The 17949-nt window shown below is 43.8% G+C and overlaps 1 protein-coding gene across 4 annotated transcripts in view; it reads left to right on the top strand.

Annotated features, from left to right (window-relative positions):
• Positions 1–2976: 2976 nt before the first annotated feature.
• LOC119170511 (dopamine receptor 1) overlaps positions 2977–17949 on the top strand; it is a 593104-nt gene continuing 578131 nt past the window's right edge. For all 4 annotated transcript variants that reach the window (XM_075887209.1, XM_075887203.1, XM_075887210.1 and 1 more), the window contains exon 1: positions 2977–4441. The gene's annotated coding sequence lies outside the window, so the exon portion shown is untranslated. The remainder of the gene's footprint in view (positions 4442–17949) is intronic.

The following is a 17949-nucleotide window of genomic DNA, read 5'->3' as shown; positions in this document are numbered from 1 at the left end:
TCACTGCTGATATTTCGTAGTTGAGATACAGATATTCAAGGAAATTGATTAGGCGGGCGATCTTAGCCGTGAAATTTTGTGTCGGTACACTTTGACGTTCTTAGTTCAAATTACAGGTGTTTCAAGTAACAGCTTTTTTCCCTGTCCTCTTTCATGTGCGTTATGAACGACGTTGGCTTATCAAATAAATCTGGTCCTGTGAACTTTACCCTGAATATGATACTAGGAGCACGCTGTTTCACGGATTTTTATACCCTTCATGTATTAATTGAACTGGGTCATTTGGTTTGTGCGCAGGCAACAGGAAGCAGCGGGGGACGAAAATAGGTTGATCTCTATGAAAGAAATGAATACACTAAATCTTCGGGCACGAAACAATGCCACTATATCGAGAACCAACTGCCATGTGAAGTACGAACAATTAACCAGGGTTGATTAACACAAATTTGTTGAATTCGGTGAATATAAAGGGTCAGTCATGAGTTACAGATGCCGATTAACCTCAAGGTTTTTCTGTCACTTGCAGCTTTTGTTTGTGATGACGCACATTGTAATTTTTTGGGCGTGCTTTTGGAGCAGCGCCCAATTGAACCTATGGATCTGTGCATGTGTGATTGGCACTAAGGTCAAGTTTATTGAAAATAAGCTGGCCATCTTGATGGAAACTTTAGCAAGAAAAAAAAAACTGGAGAGATAATTAATGCCTTCTTTTATGGCATTCGCTATACAATTTTCTCAATTATTACTACTTATTTAAGTATGGCGTTGAAGTACGCTGTTTATAACCGGAAGCAGAAATTCTTATTTCCAGAGCTCGAAAATAAATAAAAAAGAATCTTCAGAAACAGGGTTGGCATTCTGCAACGTCACACAGGCACATTGTCTTTTCTTGCCACAAGAAGCGCATCGGGTGTGGTCATTTGCTTCATACTTGTAAGTGTTCGCTGAGTATTTTAAAAATAGTGGTGCAGATGTCATTCTTGGGAAGTGCTCTTTCGAACGCTAATGAACGCCTAACTCTGACGAGTCTCCACAGCGCTTGCTATTAACTTTCTCTTTTTAGGGGCTAAGCTCCTTAAAGCGGCACCCGTTCGTCTCTCGTAGCAGTGCGTAACATGTCGTAAAGTGTCGCTCAATAAAAAATTGCAATACGGTCACCTTTCTTCCGCATGCCTCACATAATGTGGATTCCCAGGTACGTGGGATCTGCCGAATTTTTCCTCATCCTTTGACGTCACGTAACACTACATTTGGCATATGTGAAGCTAGTGAAACGGCTCCCAGGGCATCATGAGCGTAGCATGTAGTCATGTTGTTACATGACGCGCATCTCATGTTTATCACGTTTGCACCAGTATCATAACTTCGTCATCCATTCACGTCCCGTAATACCAAATGTGGTATCAGTGAAGCCAGTGAAACAGCCACCGGTGCATCATGAGCGTGGCATGTAGTCATGTTGTTACATGACACACATGTCATGATTTTCAGGTTAGGGTCTGTCGCTTGTGTTCGCCGTGCAATCATATCATATCATACCAGTTTTTCTACATGCCGTGTGAACGAAACCACCGCAAGAGCTGCAGGACCTTGAAATGTGAATCATGACATTCATAACATACATTTCATGATTTTGATGTTATGACTAGTCAATTATGTTCTTCATACAGTCATGTTATGCCATACCAAGTTTGGTATCGATACTATTATCTAAACGCCCAGGAGAGCTAAAACTCGTAGATAGATAGATAGATAGATAGATAGATAGATAGATAGATAGATAGATAGATAGATAGATAGATAGATAGATAGATAGATAGATAGATAGATAGATAGATAGATAGATAGATAGATAGATAGATAGATAGATAGATAGATAGATAGATAGATACGTTCAAAGTCGCCGAAGTTCGCTAAGAAATGCTTCGTATTTAAAAGGAGCTGAAGAGGACAACGACCCACTACAAAGCGCTGAAGCGCCCTTTACAAAGCCGCAAGGCGTCGCTACGGCACATCCTAAATATCTGCACATAACAAGAGGTTCACTCATATGTCACAGCCGGTATTTATGCACTTGCAAGTAGCCTCTTAAGCGTCTCACTTACTGCAACAGATATATATTGCGCGAACAAATGTTGTCCACCACTGCAGAGCCGTTTATGGTGATCAGCTGCTGACCCGAAGGTTGTGGGTTCGGTCCCAGCTGAGGATGTCACATTTCGATGGAGGTAAAATTTTGGAGACTTGTACACAGTTCGATGTAAGTGCACGCTCAAGAACACGAGACGATCAAAATTTGCGGAGAGCAGTACTACGACATCTCTCATAATCATATAGCGGTTTTGGAACACAAAACCCCGGATATTATGGTCATGTGTAAAGGAATTACAGACAAACACGAAAATATAGAAGAAACATGTAACCAATAATGTCAACTGGCTACAAGAATGCGAACCACATTTTGTATCGAATGTGGCATCTTTGTCATATCTTCTGTACTGTTCTTGTAAAAATTGCTCGAATGCGCGCTCGTGCACGTAGTGAAAAGATTTTGTTGGCCATGAGCGACTGATAAAATGTTGTAGGCCCGTGTGCTCAGATTTGGGTGCACGTTAAAGAACCCCAGGTGGTCTAAATTTCCGGAGCCCTCTGCTACGGCGTCTCTCATAATCATATAGTGGTTTTGGGACGTTAAACCCCACATATCAATCAATCATGGGCGACTGATAGTGGCCGTCACTTTTCTCGGAAAAAGTCGGAGCGACCCGCTAGAGCCCGAGGCCGACTATGCGCGTCTCGGGATCCCATCAACTTTTTGCCTCCGCGCTCTCTTTCCCTCTCTGGCCAGCGAAGAAAAACGAAAGCGCATTCTCCTCCTCTCTCTCGGTGCTTCCTTTCCTTCGCGGGTGAACTCGCGCACCACGTGACAACGCGCGCCGCGCGCTCCCGACGGTTTGCCGATCAGTGTTCGGCGGGCGACGGTGCGTTGGCAGCTGCTGCTGCCGAGAGCTCACTCCTAGTGCGTTTCTTTTGCGGTGTGCATCAGGCTGGAGCTCGCCCCCTTCTCTGCACATTCATCTGTCACTTAATATTTGGCAATGTAGTCGACGTTTTAACGACGCTGTTGACCGTGGTGGGACGGACGTTGTGTGACGTTGGAAACAGACGACGATCGCAGTTCCAAACATAGGCATCGAGCGAATTCACCGGTTGTTGTAAGCCCACGTTGGAACGAATTGTTTTTTTTTTTTCGTCTGGCTAGTAGTGTGATACTTTTCTCAGGACCATTCAAGTGAAAACTGGATTTTTTTTTTCTTCCCCGAAGAAACGCTGTTAAAAAAGGTCACAGCTTACTTCGAAGGCTCGGTGGACGGCAGTACTATCAACACCCTTGTCGTTCGGAAGCCAAACTATTAGAGAAGAGGTGCACGGTGATAGCTGATGTGATACCTGGGAATTCTAAGGCAATTTTACTTGCGCAGAGCGCTACCGTGGATGTCATTTCTGATGTGCGCGTTCATTAACGCATCATGGTGTTGTTGTTCTCACGCATCAAAAAGTGAATGACTGGCCGATCACACGTCGACGTACTCTGCTACAGTGATTCGCTTCTGTGCACTATTTTATATTTTTGTTTATCCTTCGACGGATTCTGTGCACGTGTTCGCGGCAACACATTCAGTGATTTCTCCTTCACCTATTCCCTGCTTCGCGGTGCTTTCCTCTTTTTAAGAATTATTCACTGACATCATCTCACTTTCTCTCCATTTCTTGAACTCAATAACCCTATTTCCTCGAAATTTTCACTGCCTGTCATCTCTCCTCATCACGCTGTCGCTCACGGCCCAGCGGCGAAATACTTCGTGGCACTTTGCCAGGTGCCAAGTCAAATCGGTGCGAAATCATTTAGCTCGTACACCACGACCATATGCGCATATGTGCTCTAATATTCTTTTAGCGCAAGCTTGCAATAGTTGTGCACACTGTTGTCATGACGTAGTTTAAGGTAGGCAGTTTTCTCTGTCGCGTTATCACTTATCGTGTGCGTGTTCGCGAACTTCGCCGTCCTTCTATTCTTTGGTGCGCGTGTGAGGCTGTGAGTGTGTGCAACTTGCGACATGTGCTTTGATCAACGAAGTTCATCGATCCGGCTCCCAACGTATTCAGTGTCTTTGTGTGACTACGCCCACAGCTCGTCGACCCCTGCGATTCCAGCGATCGTTTTGTGAACTTGGCAACCGACCGCTTCGTTCCGGCTTCTGCACTGCTGCTCTGTCACCGTATACGCTGTATTTTTTTCGTAACGTCTTTTGCCCTCCGTGTCTGTGCGCGTGTGAACTCCGGTTCGGAAAAGAAAGTCTGGTGGCCCTTGACATCGCCGAGAGGGACAGATCTGTTGAACGGATTCTCCGGTCTACCTCGGCCTTCGATGGATTAACAGGTTTGGCCTTACTTCATCGTTTTCATTAGTTTCAAGCGTGATAACCTCAGTGTGGTGAGATGGCGCACTATAACTGCTGGAAAAAAGAAAGAGAGAGAGAGAGAAGGCTCAAAGAGGAGCGATGGGAGTGAATGCTGTTTCGGTGACGAAACGCGGAAGCGGCAGGTGCTCCGTGGTGCGCGCGTCATGCCCCCGCTGCTGTCACCATTACGGCGCTGAACCCTTGAAATATTAAATGTCATCGCTTCTTCTTGGCGCCTGAACGATGTGTCATGCGCATTTGTGCCATCTGAAAACTGAAGCTTCTGAGCCGTCGTGCCGCACAATAATTCTCAATTTTTATAAAATAATAATTGGTCATTCTCTCTAACATTTTTATCGTCACTTTAAGCGTCGAACGATGTGAATCGTTCAGTTTTGTGTGTAAAATATTCTCGCCTTTAATTCATTTTTTACTGCTAAATCAAAGAGGGTAAAGTGTGAAACTGGTGCGAAGGCCCTGTATTAGCGTCTTGGCAGCTAGTTAAGTAAGATTATTGCCACGTGTCATGAGCCTAACAAGAAACAAATTAAGACAGCTTAGTGTTCAAATTTCAGCGATGGAAAAGAATCCTCACGTGTACCTTATTAGCCTAGGCAGTTATGTGAGCTCGAAATAATTACAAATTCTGCAAGTATGATTTTTTTCTCGCCACGATTTCGTCATTATTTTGAGCGAGCAATTCAAAATATCTCAGTCTAGTGCTTGTCACGACATTCATTTATGCCAAACTTTGAAGCACTGGAGGGTTGAGCTAGCTCGAAAGCATCGTAGTCATCCTCAGATTGACTACGCCCACTGCAGGGCAAAGGCCTCTCCCATGTTCCGCCAATCAGCCCGATCTTATACTTTCTGCTGCACCGTTATACCTGCAAACTTGTCAATCCCTTCTCCTCACATGATTTTTTGTATATCCCTCGTGCGTTTGGCTTTTGTGGGAATCCAGTAAGCAATCCTTGATTATCAGTGGTTATCGTGCCTACGCGCTACATGCCCGGTCCATATTCATTTCTTCTTCTTGATTTCAACTATGATATCTACAACCCCGGCTTGTTCCCTGACCCACTCTGGTCTTTTCTTGTCTCTATCATTTTCCTTTCCATCGCTAACTGCGTTGTCGTCAATTTAAGCTGAACCTTCTTTGTAAGCTTTCAGGTTCTTGCTCGGTAGGTAAGAGGCGGCAAGGTGCAGCTGTTGTAGTATACCTTCCTCTTGAGGGTTAGTGTTAAACCAGCATTCATAATTTGAGAAGGGTTGCGGAATTTGATTCACTCGGTCTTTATTCTTCTAGTTTTTTCACTCTCATGGTCCGGCTCTGCGGTTACTGTCTGTCCTAAGTAGACATTTTCTTATGCAACTTCGAGCCTATCGCAAAACGCTGTTTTTTGCCTTCCTTAATAAACTGGTCCTCATACTCATAGTGACTATGACTTCAATCTCATCAGATATCGTTAAAAAAACTAAACAGCTTCGCAGTTCCTGAAGAAAGAATAAAAATAATGTTGCCGAGTTTCTTTTTTTCTTTTTTTTTGTAGAGATAAGTCTCTGCTCATCTCATTCTAGATAAAGCTCCGCATCAACGTGGTTGGAACGAACGTCATACGACTATTGGAAAAAATATGCGTAGTCGTCATGAAGAGAGTTTAGTGCAAGGACATTCTTAACTGTGCCTTCTTTGTTCCTCGTTTTTTTTAAGTTTCACTGTTTTTTCCAGTATTAATCATGATCTCAGTTGAATATCGTTCTGACTGATGACGCCAGATACCTTGCTTGATCGTTACATCTAAGTCTTGCTGCGCAGAATTTAAGAGGAATTGTGGTAACCCACACACTAGCTTCTTAGGCGGTTTACCGGAAGCCACAGAGATAACTGTACGTGACCTTAAAGAAATTTGTAATAAATTTAAAAGCGAATGGCACATATGGCGATGCGCGAAGTCGCTAGCTATACCTGACGGCACGTAGCGACAAAAACAGTATTTAAAGTTAGGGCTTCATGAGCTCCAATCATTTTGTCTGACAACCTGCCACGTAACATTGTCCTGATAATGATGTCCACTTTTTTACACAAGCTCATACGAGTTGCACCTAAACTGTCACTGTCTTAAAGCAAGGAAAGCATGCTTGCCGAATTATGAAACAATATTTATTGCCACTGTGCCTATATCTCATTGCGTTTTTAGCAAATTGATATTCGAACCAACCTTCTTACCTAATCCCGATTTCGCAACCTGGTGAGTATCGCACTGTAGTGATAGCAAAAAAAATAAAACAACAGACGTGGGCATATCAACCAGTAAGCGCGTTATGACACTGTAAAATGCAGCTTCCAGTTAAGTGCAGCTCGCGAGGCATTTGCAGCTGCTGCTGCCATGCTCGCTGTCGTATTCGTATACCTGTACGAACGCAGTGCAGGTCTTTCCTTCTGTTTCTGAAGCAAGCGATAACTCACTTCGTGGATGGCAACAGGTGCACCGTCACATTAGGCATCATCATGAACAGTTGGCCGTATTAATCGAGGTTATGTATTTATTGCTGCTATTTAATTTGATGATACGCTTGCTTTGGAGAGTTAAACTTTTTTGAAGGTTTTCTTTTCTTGCATACAGTACATATTTGTTTATTTACTAATTATTCACTTATATGTTCATTTATTTTTATCTCTTGTCATCATACCAGTAATTTTCGCACATCGTGTCCTGCAATCTTGAAGAAAATGCTGTTATCTCGATACCACGCGCAAAATATTTGGGGTGTTTTGTGACTTATGAACACTCAAGTGTTCTATCCTCAACATATGTCGCTTCCCTAATACCGTAATGGCGTGGTATATTGTGTACTGCAAATCCAATTAATATATTTTGAGCAGGTTCGTTGTCTTGTTGTCTCAAGGCGCAAAAAGAAAACTATTGGGGACGTTTTATGACACGCAGACACTTACTTATGAGCACCCTTCGTCATTATATTTAGCGTCTTTATCATCAAACTGAAGGTCTGCCGCTCGATTATTACGTTTGCGACGTGATATAGCGCGTACTGCAGACCCATATGTGCGATGACTCACATTAAGAGTCAGAGTGCACAGACGTGGTTGTGGAACTGTTTTGACCTGTATAAAGCAGGCGTACGTTATACAAAAATCTTGCTTTGTTAGCAGGGTATGCAAATCAGCGTAAGGCAGTTTCCTATAAATTGTTGTGTGGCGTGTTTTGTGAGCTGTGTTGTGGTGTGTGGTGCTGCGTGTGCTGGACCAAGTGGCGTGGCGTATTGTGATGTGAGGAAGCTTCATGCACGTGTTAATTCGTGCTGTGGTGTGGATCGGTAGTGGTAGCAAGCTTGCACTGTCATGTCGTTGTGGTCACGTTGTTCTAAATCCACTATTGCAATATTGTCTTAATCCTGCTGCCTTCTTCGCTGCGATGCCGTTGTGATCTCTGTAGTGACTGCAGTGCCATAGCATTATCGTCATTGTGTCGAAGTGTTGAAAAAATACAGAGCAAATTAATTCCGAGTACAACGCGATATACTGTAAAAGAGCTGTGTGTGACCCTTCTTGAAACAAGCCGTTTAGGAATGAATCGAACAGCTTCATAGAACATGATTTGCGCAACAATTCCAACATATTAGGAACTCAATGTTACTGCCTTGCTTGTACTCCTTGGTATTTTTGTGTTCAATTTTCGGGGCCCTCTTGTGTTATTCGCTTGCGACGACACATCCATGTGGGTGGGAACACCTGCCGTGGTAGCCTAGTGGCTATGCTGTTCGACTGGCGACTCAAATTACGCAGTACCTAATTCTGGCCACGCCAGCCCGTTTCGATGGTTATAGGCCCATGTAATATAAAAGTTAGACGCTTGTTACTCAGGCCGTAGCGGTTTTCAGAGCCCTCCTGAAACTTGAGCCCTCCTAAAATCGCTACCCAGGCGGTAGCAATCTTCAGAGCCCTCCACTACGCCGTCGTTCATATAGGGGTTTTGACACATCAAACGCTGGAATTATGGCGTTATTTATCTGAATAACTTCTTGTAATTTTGATTATTTGGGGGTTTTTCTTGAGATCTTCAAGTTTCTTTTCCCGTTAAATTGTTTGCGTAAACTAATCAATTAAACTAAACAATCAAACTATCTACTTTTCCATAGTTGAGTACCAAATACCGCAGAATCGTTAAACAATTTGTTGAACACATTTTTTTTTCACTTTTGGAGAACTTTATTTTGTCGTCTGTTTATTTATTGCAACTTACAGTTTATGATTGCCCCGCCGCGGTGTTCCAATGGCTAAGGTACTCGGCAGCTGACCCGCAGGTTGCGGGATCGAATCCCGGCTTCGGTGGCTGCATTTTCGATGGAGGCGAAAATGCTGTAGGCCTGTGTGCTCAGATTTTGGGGCACGTTAAAGAACCCCTGGTGGGCGAAATTCCCGAAGCCCTCCACTACGGCGTCTTTCATAATCGTATGGTGGTCTTGGGAAGTTAAACCCCATATATAAATCATTCAATACAATTTTAAACTCTTCTGTTTTACGTTTAAATTTCGACGGTTTTCTACTCTGCCCATTATACAAAAAAGTCCGACCATACTTGTTTTTTTTTATTTTCCCACCTATCTTTGCGCCCCCAACACCCCCTCGTCCATCCTTTGAACGCTGGGTGAACTTCTACTTAAAGTCGAAGGGAGATAGTACGTTCACTTACTATCTCTCTTCGACTTCAACTAGAAGTCAGTGAACGTATGGTTGCGCTGCCAAGCGGAAATTATGCATCATTTGCTGCGTCATGTTCTGATTTTGTTGCCGTTATTGGCCTGGTTCACATCTGCTTTTCTCGGCTCGACACAGTTTGAACCGGCTACTGCTCCGTCTCGAAGCTAAACAACGAAAAACAAGGATGCCCACGGGCACTGCGCGGAGGAAGGAGAGGGAGAGGGTATTGAAGTGAAGAGATAAAATCCAGGGTCTGACGAAATCCCGTCTGGTCTGGAGGAGGCAGTGAAAGAAAAGAAGAAACGGCGACCATGATAAAAACACGATAAAAAAAACTAAATGTTTCCGCTCTGACATGGGAGTCGAAACGACTTTTGTTTTGTTTTAAAGTGTTCCTATTATGGTTGTTGCATATTCTGTCTTGCGGTGAAAAAAAAGATGCACTCACCTCATATAATCACCCTCCACCCCTTAACCACCACCGTACAGCGTCCAGTCTGTCACAGACGTTCGTGTACGTTGGTGAGCTTCAATGAAAGAAGGCTCGGTTTAGTATCTTGTCCATCGTAAATGAAGTGGAGGTGATAGTCTCGAAGTGTTTTCTTCCATTAAGGGCCTGTTGTCTCAATGTCTGAATAGTAATTGATGGTTTCTGGAGGGCAAGTCTAAAAGCCCATCTGAAATGAAGAGAGACTTCCGGTGGATCTGAGGAAAAGACGGTATTAATGCAGCGCCAGTTTAGGAGCACGACTCAGCGTTGCCGAAGGCGCTGCTTCTCTTTGTTCTCGTGTTAATACAAAACGGGAACTTCTATAACTTCCGCCTCCTCATTTTTAAGACCTTTCATGGAGCCAGCTAGGCTTACAGTCGTAAAAACAAGCATTTGGGCGAGTTTGTCCTGATACATCACCGAAATTTAACCAGCTCGAGAAAACGCCAGCTGGAAAAACAAATAGAACACACCAGCTGTATCCAGCGCTCGGGTTTTGGCTATTCTAACGACCCGTAGGCAGCATTTATTCTTACGCTGCTTGACTTTCGGTGATGGACATGGCCTACTGACTTTTTTTTGTTTCACTCTTGTTGTGGTCTCGTCGTCTGGCCGAGCGATGGAATGCAGCGTTTTGCTGAAATTACAATAACATATATTAGTTCCAGAAAGGACCAAAAGTAAAGCTTACAACACAACCTTCACTGTCGCCATGCAAGCCTTTGCCAACGCGGCTGTTCTAACCCCCCCTCCCCCTTTTTTTTTTCCATTCCGTCTGTCGCCAACACCATGCGTCGGCTGGCGCTTTTGTAGAGTATATCTGTGAAACACGCGCACCCCTATGGCGCAGCACTCGTTGTAACCGGGAGGCGATGAGCATGATTCGGACACTGTCTATTTATCGTTTTTTTAGAAACAAGTTAACGTTTCTGTCACATTCTTTTATATTTTGAATTGTCGTATTTTTTCTGTAAACTGCTTGCCATCATAGTTTATGGGGAAGCATGCACTTGATACGTATGATCGTCCAGTGGTCATAGATCGAACCTGAATGCGTTGTTACCAAGAAGTATTCTCTACCGTGCTCGTCAAAATAACGGCGAAATGCCATGAAGTGTAAAATGCTTACGTAAACGCATTGTGGAGACAAAGTGCAGGCTTATAGCAGACAGCTGACGTGGAGCCTGTCACAAGAGGAAAAGTAACGAGCGGCTCGCATTTTCTCCATTGCGAGTGCTCGTGTGTACACGAGAGTCATGGACACACGTGGTCGTTAACGTGATTGGGCTAACGCAATACGATCTGTCTCTTCTGATTAAATTTTATTTGTTACACCAACAGCTATAGGCCTAGCCGCTTTTGACAACAACACTAATTTTGCCCCGCCGCTGTGGTCTAGTGGCTAAGGTACTCGGCTGCTGACCCGCAGGTCGCGGCATTTAATCCCGGCTGAGGCAGCTGCATTTTTGATGGAGGCGGAAGTGTTGCAGGCCCGTGTGCTCAGATTTGTGTGTACGTTAAAACGCCCCAGGTGCTCAAAATTTCCGGAGCCCTCCACTACGGCGTCTTTCATAATCATATGGTGGTTTGGGGACGTTAAACCCCACATATCAATCAAAACAACACTGATTCTGCTGCACTGTAAACGGTCGCTAAAGATAACAATAATTGAATAACTAGTCAATCGAAATGGCCTAGTAGCGTGATCCCAGTCGCGAATGTTGCGCTATCCCCTTCTGCCTCTCTAACCTCTCACTGCCGATATCAGTGTAAACTGTGTAAAAAAAGTTATCTACTTCATTTTGGACTAATTGACTTTTTTACCAAAGGACTAATAAACCTTCTCCCCTAATGCAAAAACATCTGGCCAGGGAACTAAAAGAAGATCCGTCACCCACTACTTACGTGGCAGTGTCTGCATAGGCACTGTTGCTCACCGAAAGTTAGGCCACTGAATCTTCATCGTTTGCACAGCATAACCTTTCTAATGCAAATCAGCTTCGGGGCGCAGACATATCATTCTATGTTCGAGAGGTAAAGGTCGCAGCATACCATCACTTAAAAGCTCGACAGATTAAAAGTTCGATTGTAATATTGCTACTCTTAAGACAGATGCTGCGTCAGTTTGTCGCCCACATTGCGTAACTATATATGTAGATATACATGCGCAGCATGTGCCTTATTTTGCACTTTTTTCCCTTTCCCATCTTTTTTTAGTTCCTACCACACTTAACCCCATATAAGTATATTCGGTACGTCTGGCGTGTAATGTCATATCAGTCATCGTTATGCTGCATTCTTCTCCGATTAAAAGGGCATCCAAGCGCTTGCGGCAGGGGCGTTCGTAATCGCTCTGCTTGCCTTCTCTTAACGCGAAAAACTTTATGCCGGGTTCCACCAATGGTTCAGTGCCGTATTTCTATCACGGATATGTCGTTGTAAAGATGGATGCTAATGAATAAGAAAGAAATATCCACGAAGAAAAATGTCCGCCGTCACTAATCGAGCGTCCTATACCTCCCGGTCCGTGGCGTTATGCACCCAGCGCTGTACCGACTAGGCATATTAGTTTGCGATGCCTCGTCACCGAAGTAGTGGAGCTTACCCTTGCGTCAACGTTGTTTGTCCGCCGCTAACCACTTCGACAGTGGTAGCACCGACGGATAAAACCGCTTCAATAAGCACCGCAGAAAGCAACGATGTCTACGGGCGTCTGTCGCGCTTTGGTGGAGCGAGACAAAGGCAGTCATGTACTCTGTACAGAATATAAGTGACAGATTACAAATATCATTACACCATGTAAAATGTAGTTGATTACACAGGTCAATTACAGCTCCGTAAAAGTAGCTGATGATTAAAAAATATTCGATTACTTTTGTACTGATTCCTTCAAAATTTTATTGCCGTAGCACAATACACATCAGTTCTCTAAAACTTGGATGGTACAGAGAAGGCTGGGAGGCTTACTGTTGCTGTTATATAGTGTTACACCTTATGTCACTTTAAAATCAGCACAATGTCATGAGGTGGAGGTAAATGATGCTGTACATGACTTCCGCGTCATGATTATCATGTTTGCACCAGATATATATTTCGTCATTCATTGACGTCACGTAACACCAAATTTAGTATAAGTGGAGCTAGCAAAATGGCTGCGAGCGCATCGTGAAGGGCCCAATATACTCCAATTTAGCGTTGACGCACGCGCGTGCTGGGCACAGCGACGCTACGTTAGCAAAACAACAGCACTCTATACTGACGCCAGGCGCGATTGGCGTCCGTCGGCGCGGCCCCGCGGCAACCAGCGTGAAATGCGACATGCTGCATTTCGTGCCGATTCGTTACCCAGACAACACTGCGTCTCCCTGTTTTCGTGGCGGAGGGACGCTGGACGGACTAAAACGCGAATGTGTCAAAGCAACGCAGCACGGTGCGCGCCTGTGAGTCTATGGCAGGTCCGGCGTCTGGCGTGGCAATGCCGGTGTGACGCAACGAAATGAACGCCGGCGAACACACACATTGCGTCACGTCAAAATGTATTGGCGCCTTGACTGTGGCAGATACTCATGCTCTCACATGACACGCATCTCATGATTAGTATGTTTGCACCAGTCACATACCTTTGTCATCCGTTCACGTCCCGTAATACCAAATTTGGTATAAGTGACGCTAGTGAAACGGCCGTCAGCGCATCATGTACGTGGCACGTAGTCATTTTGTTACAAGACACGCATGTCATGATTTTCAGGTTAGGGCTTGTCGCTTGTGTTCGCCATGAAATCATGCCAGACCATACCAGTTTTGCAACATATCATGTGAACGAAACCACCGCAAGAGCTGCAGGACCATGAAATGTAAATCATGACATGCATCACATACGTTTCGCGATGTTCATGTTATGTCTACTCAAATATGTTCTTCATACAGTCATGTTATGCCATACCAAGTTTGGTATTGTTACCATTTTTGAAATGGCCAGGAGAGCTAAAAGTCGTAAGAGGATAGATAGATAGATAGATAGATAGATAGATAGACAGATAGATAGATAGATAGATAGATAGATAGATAGATAGATAGATAGATAGATAGATAGATAGATAGATAGATAGATAGATAGATAGATAGATAGATAGATAGATAGATAGATAGATAGATAGATAGATAGATAGATAGATAGATAGATAGATAGATAGATAGATAGATGCGCTCAAAATCGCCAAAGCTCACTAAGAATAAGAAATGCATCACATTTAAAACGAAAGCAAGGGTCATACTTGAGCTACTTTCATTTCGGTCTATTGTCTTCAATACGAACATGCTCACATTATGCGTGTGCCAAAAAATGGCGGCATATCCACGGAGTGAATGATGGAGAGTGGGGCGAAGCATTCGTCTGTCCATTCGTCCTTGCTTCCGTCCGTCCAAGCGTGCGCCTGTGTGGCCGCCCGTGCGTCCATCCACCTGTCCGTGCGTGTGTCTGTTCGTGCGTCCGCACGTCCATCTGTGCGTCCGTCCTTGCGTTCGTCCATGCATCCGCTTCTGCGTCCGTCCATGCGTTCATCCGCCTGTGCACACCATCCGTGCGTCCGTCAATGCATCTGCCGGTGTGCGTCCGCCTATTCAACACTCCAAGTACCACCATCTCTCATCTTTTCATCATATATTCCTCATATAGAAGCGCCGCCATCCAGCAGACATTCCAAGGACTGAACTAGAGGAGGCACACGCACACTTTCCTACGGCTTGCGCTTCGTGTCTACTTCCCACCTTTAACCCTCTAGAGTTCATGATATACGCTAGTTCACTGTATTAATGGCACTGCGGCCCAACGCTCGCTAAACCTTTCTACAACCAAGGAGGTTACACCTAGCGAGTATAACGTAGTAACCCCTTTCTTGTCAGATAGTGCTCAATGTACATGCCAATGGCTACTAAGGAGTAATGAGATACCGGAGAATTCGGCTTTTATTTAATGCGCACGCTGCAATTTTTTTATTGTTCAACAACGCACAGAAGAAATCTCCCACCGGCACCACGTTTGAGGTAAAATCTTAGAATGGTTACACAATATGATTACTACTACTACTACTACGAGAGATGAATGGGTGCCGCTTTCAGGAGACTCGCCCCTAAAGGTAAGAGTATATTCTTAGGACTCCCTGAGCCACGCGAATGGTTTCAAGGTTTCACATCTCACACACCATGAAGAAAAAGCTACGTTGGGAATCTCGATGTTCGTATAAATGACCTCGAGACACCTTATTAATTAGGGCAGTCCCAAAATTAAACTTAGTGAGTATGCGAGACTCAGACTTAAACTTCATCGTGCTCATCGTGCGTTACGTTCCTTAATGCGTAGCGTTAAGATTAAAAAAAAAAAGAAAACGCTCGTTCGCTCTGCTAGTTCGAGTTCTGAGCAATTTAAACATTGTATCGCAAGAGTTTCACTAAAAGTGGTAAACTTCTCGCACGAACTTTTCTTACACAGGCTTATGCAGTGTCCTTGTAGATAAGGAACGGTAGGTTCGTCCTATGTGTTGTAGCAAATACATGCAAGTTTAAGCGCATTCCTCATTAGCGCAATATTAAACTATGATGAGAAAGAATTAAACTTTATTTGCGAGCAGCCGCACGCTATTCTCATCCAGAGGTGCCCCGCCGTGGTGGTCTAGAGGCTAAGGTACTCGGCTGCTGACCCGCAGCTCGCGGGTTCGAATCCCGGCTGCGGCGGCTGCATTTCCGATGGAGGCGGAAATGTTGTAGGCCCGTGTGCTCAGATTTGGGTGCACGTTAAAGAACCCCAGGTGGTTGAAAGTTCCGGAGCTCTCCACTACGGCGTCTGTCATGATCATATGGTGGTTATGGGACGTTAAACCCCACAAATCAATCAATTAATCAAATCATCCAGAGGTGGGTGGCTTTTTCATTCCAGGTGAAAAAGCGTCGCTTTATTTTACTCTCTTTCTTCTTGACTGAAACGTGTTGAACATGCAATGCTCGTAATGGGAGCTCAGTAATTTATCTGTGTCTATCTGCGTTACTTGTGTCTTCATTGAAGCGAACATAAATGAAGCAGCAGTTTCTGCCGTTCTCTGGCACTGGCAATAAGAATTGATAAGATAGAAATAATGTATCTTCTTCGGAGAGTTCAAAGTTCAATAATGCTACCACGAGTAAGATTCACATTTTAGACGTAATTAACTAAATCCAAACCTGACCGCTGCAGCCGCATCCCGATGCAGATGAAATGGTTCAGGCCCTTGTGCTTAGATTCAGGTGCATGGTAAAGAACCTCAGGTGGTCAAAGTTTTTAGAGCCCTCTACTGCGGCACACCTCATACTCATATGCTGGTTTTAGGATGCATAGCACCCACAGTTATCGTTATCTGCCGTACAGTAAATACTCACATCAAATTGCAATCTTTTAGGTGAAGAGTTTGCTGCTATAGCATTGCCTTGTGATTGCCCATTCATTTTATGGAGTGACAAGGATCGTTCAGAATTCTATAAAAGGAGGTCTTGTTTGAGTCATTGCGTATGTGTTATGCACGTGACATAATCAAGCCTCAGCTTATACATATCCTCGCGTTGCTCCCTATTTCTTTATGGCAAACTACAGCGAATTCTTACTAAAGGTGTATTCGTTTCCTTTCGGTAAGGAGTAGTCCTAGATACTTCTCAGATGGTCACCTCAAAACCTCAGAGCTTTTGTAGTCCAATTAAAAAAAAGTAACAAACAAATCATGAATACCACCCTAGCACCTGGCGCACTGCAACTACCGTGAGAGATCAGCATGGTGCGTTTACCTTAAGCAGCGAGCCTCACCTGAGTCAAGAAAATATCTACCAAATTATTTCCTATGCTAACACATTGTTTGTTCGTTTTGTTTTTTTAATACTTTCGCATTCCTTGTCACCCAGCTTTGGCTCCAACCGTACACTTATTCAGCCAGCATGTTCTTATTTTTTCTGTTTGCCATACTCACTGTTACTAAACTCCACCTTTACCTTGTGGCAGCGAACAAATTAATGTTCGCGACCATAAAGCGTTCCATCCGGGTGATATTGCATGCCTAATGAGCATATCGCCGAAATGCGGCCCCTTCACGTTCATAATATCCACGTGAAGAGCTGCTCAGATAAATTGAATGAGGTAGTTATATGCCGTAGTTGTAGAAGCTCTTCTCCAAGAGTTTTCGAATGACAGGCGCACTATTGGAGAAACACTGCTACTCACAGCTCACACACGAAAGAACCAATTTCAGGATCAGAATCTATTTGTTCGAAATTGTTGTTTAGAAGTACTCACTTGCATATTACCGCGGTAGACTCTCATTCGTGGAATTGTGTCATTTCAGAGAGCATTAAGCTTCTTTTGTGTCTTAGGGAGCAACAAGTAGTGACTTCCTTTTAATATGATTAAAGAAATAATATTTTTAGTATTCTTTTTTGTTCGTCATAACCTCAATGAAATAAAAAGATAATTAGGCCAAGAAGGAAGGGGCGTAGGCAGCAGCTCTTTTTTTGTGGGGGGAGTGGGAAGAAGGGGGTAAACTCCTTGATGTCGATCGTGTAGGGGCCGTGCAGGCAAACGTGGTCGAGTATCGTTTCGTGCTCTGTGTGTCAGGGCAAAAATTATTTCGAGAGGGGAAGGGAGGGGGGGGGGGTCACGGGCCCGGTGTTTTTAGGCTACGCCACTGGAAAGAAAAAAAGGGAGCGGTAATCGTACCATTTGAAGCGCATTGTAACAATAAAGATGTAGATGGGAAGGGAATATAGTGAACGGAAGGACAACTTGCCGCTGGAAGGTGCCGGACCTGCGACCTTCCTTGGCCTCAATACTTGCTTTCTTCATTAAGGTTTCTTTCTATTTATGACTTTTGCACGAGTCAACATATATATATATATATATATATATATATATATATATATATATATATATATATATAAATATATATATATATATATGTTTTATTTTTTTCATTTGTGTGTGCGAAAGAACTAGATCTGGATTCAAAGAATATTGAAAATTAGGTCATTTACAATAATGGGTATACTTTCTGACCAGAGGTAGTGCTATCCGTTATTCAGTGTCAGTGATAAAGAATAGTCCTAATCCTTTAAAAGCATACACTTTCGGAATAGCCTTTAACTTGACAGCCTTTAAATATCTTTGTGTGCCGCAAACTAACATTTTTGTATCATCAAAGTGACAAACATCACCCTTTGCTTCTTTAAACTTCACCGCATTTGTCTTTCTGTATGGCAGAAGT

This window comes from Rhipicephalus microplus, chromosome 2 (assembly GCF_043290135.1).
Source record: "Rhipicephalus microplus isolate Deutch F79 chromosome 2, USDA_Rmic, whole genome shotgun sequence".
Classification (NCBI taxonomy): Eukaryota; Metazoa; Arthropoda; class Arachnida; order Ixodida; family Ixodidae; genus Rhipicephalus; species Rhipicephalus microplus.
The sequence above is the reverse complement of the archived record's forward strand: the minus strand, read 5'-3'. Positions and strand labels throughout refer to the sequence as shown.